Source organism: Lathyrus oleraceus, chromosome 3, assembly GCF_024323335.1.
Source record: "Lathyrus oleraceus cultivar Zhongwan6 chromosome 3, CAAS_Psat_ZW6_1.0, whole genome shotgun sequence".
NCBI classification, from domain to species: Eukaryota; Viridiplantae; Streptophyta; class Magnoliopsida; order Fabales; family Fabaceae; genus Lathyrus; species Lathyrus oleraceus.
The window spans coordinates 7,967,259-7,974,617 of record NC_066581.1 but is presented as its reverse complement, the minus strand read 5'-3'; the positions used below and the strand labels follow the sequence as shown (position 1 = coordinate 7,974,617).

The 7,359-nt window shown below is 37.7% G+C and overlaps 1 non-coding gene across 1 annotated transcript; it reads left to right on the top strand.

Moving 5' to 3' along the window:
* The first annotated feature begins 1,584 nt into the window (after window positions 1–1,584).
* Window positions 1,585–1,691, top strand: LOC127134171 (small nucleolar RNA R71). The gene has a single exon (XR_007807929.1). It is a non-coding gene; the product is annotated as a small nucleolar RNA R71 (small nucleolar RNA).
* Window positions 1,692–7,359: the final 5,668 nt, after the last annotated feature.

The following is a 7,359-nucleotide window of genomic DNA, read 5'->3' as shown; positions in this document are numbered from 1 at the left end:
TTCTTGGATATTTCTTAATGGCATTTTGTCACGCCTTGAGATGTTCCCTGTGTGTTGGCACTGATCACATATGGTAATGTAAGCATGAACATCGCGCCATAATATTGGCTAGTAAAGGCCGACTTGGAGAATTTTAGCACATGTTTTAGATGTGCCTGCGTGTCCACCATAAGGTGCGGAGTAACAATGTTTTATGATATTTTCTACCTCTTCTCCAGGAACACATCAACGGAAAATTTCGTTTGTCCCTCTTTTGAAAAGGAGAGGTTCGTCCCAATAAAAGTACCTTACATCACTAAATAATTTCTTCTTTTGTTGGTAGTTAAGTTCGGGGGGTATGATATTAGCAGCTATGGAAAAGCTCCCAGGATCTTTCTCCTTCTTAGCAACTTTATTCTCAGCATTGGAGTTGCATTTTAAAGGTTTGGGATCATCCAACCTACGTTTGTTGGTCAAGATGTCCTTAAGGAATTTAGCATAAGATGGTATCTGGGTGATGGCTTCGGTGAAAGGCATTTCTACGTGGAGTTTCTCGATCACTTTTATAAACTTTTTATATTGGTTATCAATTTTTGTCTGTTTAAGTCTTTACAGGTATGGAATTGATGGTTTATAAGGAGAGGGTGGAACATACACTTTATCTTTATCTTCTCCCTTATCCTTCATTTTGTGGTCTTTTTGTCTCTCTACTTCATCTATAAATACAACATTTTTCTTAGAAGCCCTTGGTTCACTCATGACTGGTTTTACAGGTTCGTCATAGGTGGTACCACTGCGTAGGGTAACAACGTTAGCTTTCCCTCGGGGGTTTCGTTGAGGTTGTCCAGGAAATTACCCTCCAGGTGTGGCCTGGGGGGCTTGTTGTTGTGCTATTTGTGAGATTTGGGTTTCAAGCATCTTATTGTTAGTGATTATCGAATCAACCTTAGTTCCTAATTGTGTGATAAGTTCATTTATATGAATATCTTGGTTAAGAACTCTTTGTTTTGTTTAGTCTGGGCCGAAATGAAACTTTCCATGATTTTCTCTAGGTTCGGCTTTTGAGGAACGACTTGAATAGGTTGGATTTGTCTTTGAGCTTGAAAACCTGGTGGCATTTGAAGGGTATAGTTTTGAATAGGGTTATTATTTTTATAAGAGAAGTTTGGATGATTCCTCCATCCCGAGTCGTAAGTGTTTGAAAATGGGTTTCCTTGGGCATAATTGACCTGGTCTGAGTTTGATTCAGTTAACAAATTGCATTCTGGTGCAAGATGTCCTTTGGTTCCATAGATTTCACAATCTACAACTACTGCGGTTTTAGGGTTTGCAGACATGTGTTCGACCTTCAGGGCTAAAGCATCCGTTTTAGCTTTCATCATGTCCATACAATTGACCTCATGTATTCCTCCTTTGGTCTCCCTTTTCTCCACTGATGCTTGTTCCGACTCCTATTGGTAATGGTTTTGTGCCATCTATTTGAAGAGAGCGCAAGTGTCAGGGTAAGGTTTGTTCATCAGAACACCACCGGCGGCAACTTCGATGGACATCTTTGTGTTATAGTAAAGTCCATTATAGAAGGTGTGAATAATCATCCATTGTTCTAGGCCATGGTATGGACAAGCTCTTAGTAGTTCTTTATATCTTTCCCAAGCTTTAAAAAGTGATTCACCCTGATTTTGAGTGAATCGAGTTATTTGGTTTCGAAGGACAACGGTCTTACTTGGGGGAAAATATATTGCAAGGAACACTCTCCTAAGGTCGTCCCAAGTAGTTATCGAGTTATCCGGAAGGGAGTCTAACAAAGATCGTGCTCTATCTCTGAGTGAAAACGGGAATAGTCTTAGACAAATTGCCTCAGGTGAAGCACTGTTGGTCTTGAATGTATCAGCTAGTTGGATAAAAACTTTTAAATATTGATTTGGGTTCTTTGTAGTGAGACCCGCGTATTGATTTTCTTGTACTAGTTGTAATAAAGAGGGTTTTAATTCGAAATTGTTAGCAGGAATAGTCGGGTTTACTATACTAGAACTAGGTTCTTCGTTAGAAGGTTGGGCAAATTCCTTAAGTGGTCTTCGATTATGATCTTCGGCCATTGCTCTCCTAATTCTTTGGAGCAAACGACGTGCGTGAGCGTATCGCTCCGGTTCAGATATTGGATCTTCTAAACTTCCGGTACTGCGAGTTTTTCACATTTACTAGCTAATAGGGACTTAGTCTAGACGGTGTAACAACAGGGTACAAAAATTTGACGTAATTGGTCCCCGGCAACGGTGCCAAAAACTTGATGGGTGTTGTGCAATATGCTATCCGTAAGTATACGGAACACGTCAAAGTAATACAAAAGATTATCGTTCCCACATAGACCAAATTGTCAATCTATCGATTTCTATTGTGACGGTGCTTATTTAAGGTAGTCGAATAAGTAGGTTCAAGTACAGTGAAGTGAAAATAATGAAGTAAATAAATCCAGATAAAATGCAGGCTCAGACGTAACACACATCAGTTAGGAAATACTCCAATAGTTTCTAAATAGATCTACTTATGGGGCAATAATTTCTACTTAGCAAAGAATCAATTTAACAAGAACTGTCACTTTCGCATATTCAGAACCCAATTTACTCTATAACTAATGTCCTCCATTGTCACAGATGAAGGGTGCTTGTCGCGTTAAAGTAGTAAACCTATTTTTAAGAAATTAAATCCTTGAATTAGTTAAATCTCTCAAGCATCCGGATTTTAAACCTACAAACGCGCCCGAAAACAGTTTCAAAATCATTTTCTAATAGTGTTAAGAATTCTCGATTAACCGGACAAAATGCTTCCGCTACTTTTGACCAGTTAAAACTAACTAAGTTTATCTTTAAGAGTTGTACAACTTTCGATCTTACCCAACTATACTTTGGCTCTACTTTCGTAGTTACCGAACAAAATAAGTACTGAAAACTTGTGTCGAAATCAAAACAGCCCCTAAAGCATTTCTATAGATACATATAATGGAGTATCATTAACGATGATCCTTACATCCTAACGTTTAAAGATTTATCCAGACATGGAAATAGAAAACAACATAGCGGAATTAATCATGTTTAAAAAGGCCGAGTAAATAAAATGTGCAAGTTAAATAATCGAGTATGTAAAAGCAAGACATGCAAATAAATAAAGTAAAGGAAGTAAGATAAATAAAAGGTAAATGCGAATAACTTGAATAAGAAACCTGCTCCAAATCGGAGACTTTAATCTGGTACACTTGAAAAGAAAACTTCACTGGAAAGTAAAATGGCGGCAAGATTGTTTGTACAGTGCTCCAACCTAACTACAACTCAAGTGCGATAACCCCCCGATGTGACGGATTATCGCTTCTATAATGGTGAACTTTAGGCTTAGTGTTGTGAACTAAGTTCGATGCCTTTTCGTGAAGTAAAAACGCCTATTTATAGAAGTTCTAAAAAGCTAGCCAAAGATAAAACTATCCTCCAACTTCCCTTAGTGGGATCGTGCCAGCAAAGGTGGCGCCCGCCATCCCCACCAACGCGCCCACCATGTGTACAACATGGAAATATCATGGGAAATGTGGCAGTTACCACCGGTTGACAGCTTACACGTCATGGCACCCTCCTTGGCGGCCGCCATCCTGGACGCCATGTGAACAAATTTCCACAAAAACTTTGATTTCTTGCTCGTTTGGCTTCATTTCTTCACAAAAGGCTCCTGTGAGGCAAAATATCTGAAAATAGGACAAAAGGAAAACATAACACAAGAAAATGACAATAAAAACCTAATAAGCATGTGCAATCCGAGTCAAATACGCAGTGTGTTTTAGTGTTATCAACCTCTATTGCTTGGAATTTTTCCTCAAGATCATAAATCCTCTTGACAATAGGATCAAGCGAAGGACCAACAAAACGTATCATATGAGGTACCTAAGGAGGCATGAAGTAGGCGTAGCGGGGATCTTCTTCATCGAACTAAGATCCTTGCCTTGCTAAGGAAAAAGAATGGTCTTGGGCAGCCAAATTTACCACAAGAATTCTAATAGGTGGAAGAGTTGTCACTCCCTCAGAAGGGGTGTATCCCTTGGGCAGCCCAAATTCAAGATTGGTTAGCTCAGGAATACGGAGTGAGGAAAGCCTAATTGAGAGGCAATTTTTTTGGCATCAACTACCAGTTCTGGAATATCCTCTTTTCTCGCAGTGTCCATCATGGCTTCCAATAGTTGGTCTATCTTCCCTTTCATCACGTCAATTTCTTCTCTCATAGCAGCTTGAATATCCATTAAGTCAATCACATGTATATCATGTTCAAGTCAATCAGGGTAATAGTGGAAGAATATACATATATCTCTAATTAGTGGAATCCTAAAGGTAGGCTCTGTGGTTGTAGGTTCCCAAAGTCATAGATCCTTCTTAGAAATATTGTCACCACAATAACTACTCATTAGAAAACCATATCTCCAAGAGAATATACTTTAGGTAAGTTGTTTGTATCAACCCAATGATCCCTAAGTCTCGCAGGTCCATACTACACAATCGACTCCAAGGTTTTAAAAAGGTTCCTAGAGTCACGGATCCTAACTGGAAATATTATCGCCATAATGACTACTCGTTAAACAACAATATTCTCAACATGATCTATTCTAGGTGGGGTTTTCATGCCAACCAAATGAGTCCTACGTCTTAAAAGTCGGACACTACATAACCACCATCTTATGCTTAGGTGTTTTCTCAAACTCGAGTATAAAGCCTATCTCATACATTGCCAATAACTAGAGGGTCCCACTCATGTCATATGAACAAATAACAACAATAACACATAATAAAAGAGATAGAAGAAAGAAATTAAATAAAGCCATAATTTTAATCGCAATGTTAACCAAATTAGGCTTTACTCTCTAGCTAAAGTGTGTCCCTAACAAAGTTGCCAATTATCGTGGTGCGAAAAATGACCACGAGCGCTTGCATATTCAAGATGATAATAGAGTCACCATCGTACTTTATTTAATCCATAAGGAAAGAGAAAATATAGATAAAACCCTTAAACAAAAAATAAAATGGTGTTCGCAACCAATTTCAAGTTTGGGAGTTGATTATGCAAGGGGAAGGTATTAGCACCTCTCACATCTGTTGTACTCAACGGGAACCATTTAGTTAGATTTGTGATTAGAATGTTATCTTATTTTGTTTGTTTTCTGAGTGATTAAAAAAATTAAAAGGAAAAGAAAAGGGGTCGCAAGAAGGTTTTTATTAGGGGACTTGACAAGATTATGGGTCTTGACAAGATTATGGGTCTTATTAATACTTATCCTTAAGTACGATGAGGTATTCAAAGCTACATACTTATTAGAAGAAAACTATGTGTTGGTTGGTTGATTTTGTTGAACGAGTGTATAAATCGCTTCCTAGCGGTTAAACGTTAGTTGTATGCTCGCGATTTGAGGCTTAAGCGTTTGTTTGTATCACGGTAAAGCGGGCTAAACAATGTTCTTTTAAAAAAAGGTTTTCGATTGCATAGAGGCAAGAACATATCAGTTGGATTGGTTGGGTGTTTTTTTGAGTGGAAGGAGAGCATTCACCCAGTGAGCTCTACAACTAATGTACGAATACTCGAGGAGAAAAGAGGTTTAAACCTAAATAATCCCTTTTCTTCCTAATTTATTGTAAATGATATGAGGCAAACTGACTAATGGTTCTTTAACAGAATACGAGTATTCGCACAACAACCTCTATAATCAGTGTCCAAATACTCGAGAAAGAATAAGGTTTACACCTAATTAATCAGTTATCCTCTATATAATATGAACCAAATTCAGTTAATTATTGTGTTTTAATGCGGATGACGAGTCTTTGAACATCAAGCTCTACAACCAATGTTTAAATACTCAGGAAGGAACAAGGTCTAAACCCAATTAATCCATTTTCATCTGATTTATTTGAAGAAAAGATATTCCAAAACGATTAGGTATTTGATTTTGATTTAGAAAATATACTCGGTATGGGTCGAGGTTTGATTTGCATTAATCGAAATCGATCGATAAATGATAAGTCTTAAAAATGCCACTTGACTTTGAATCTAGGATTTTTAATATTGAAAATATTCAGTTTAATTACCGGTTACTTATTTAATTTATTAAAATAATTAATAAAATAAATAAAATGATAGAAGAAAATATTAAAACGATTGGGGCAAAGTAAAGTATGATGGGATGAAGAAAATAGTAAAGATAAACAAACATGGACCAAAGGCCCAAACACAATCAAAATAAAAAACAAATAAAAAAAGTTATAATGAAAGCACAAGAGGCATGTAACTAGCAATAAGTCGCAAAGAGGCTCAGGCGTGCGTTGGCCCAAGAGAGAGGTCTAAGGGAGTCAACTAGGTTGACTGAACCTCGGCCTCATGATTAAGGTGTATGCAAACCAAAGGGTGGAGCAAAATCTAGGCACACATCATGATCAATGGCGCACATAAATGGCGTCGGGCAATATAGGGTTAAGTCAATGCATCTAAAGGCTTTGAAGTTTTCCATGTTTGGCCAGGCAATCAAAGGGTGGATGGCATAAAATAGACTGAGCACGTGGGGGAGCGCTCATTCTCACTTTCTTTTCTCTCTCACGTCTCTCTCTCTCTCTCTCTCTCTCTCTCTCTCTCTCTCTCTCTCTCTCTCTCTCTCTCTCTTATCCTTAAGCCACCATGCAAATAACGTTTACACAACTATCACCAAAAATAGATTAAACATGATGGTCGCCAATAACATGTATGAACATCACGGTGGTGTTCATATGTCTAAACCCATAAACCATAAAAAAAAGAAAAACAAATGTCCCAACCATCAACACTAACCTAGACTAAAATCCCCTCTTAAACCCGAATCTGCATCCAATTTAACCAAGCAAACAATAAATCTACAAATATAACCCTTTCCAAATGAAACCCTAGTTTCTAAAATCTAATAATTACAGGTCAGTATTGTAGCGGGGTATTCGTTACCATTAGAGATATTGACTAAACCCAAGGTAAATCATATAAGTCGAGTCGCCACCGCACTTCTATTTATCCAAAGGAATGGTTAGAAAGCGAACAAAACCCTAAAAGTTTTATCAAATCAAAAACTAGTAAAAATGTCAGAGATCTGGGTAAGGGGGTTGGTTATGCAATGGGAAGGTTTTAAGCACCCAAAACATCCTAGGTACTCCTAGGGAGCCCTTTTCACATTTGTTGTAAGGTTGGTACTTGGTGAAAATTTGTTTGTGCAAACATGATTGAAGAGGTGAGAAGAGAATATATAAGTTTATTTACATTTTGTGTTTGGATGGATAAACCCATTGCCTACGTACCATCTTAAAAAAGATTAGGATCAAAACCTCGTAGTTCGGGGAAAAA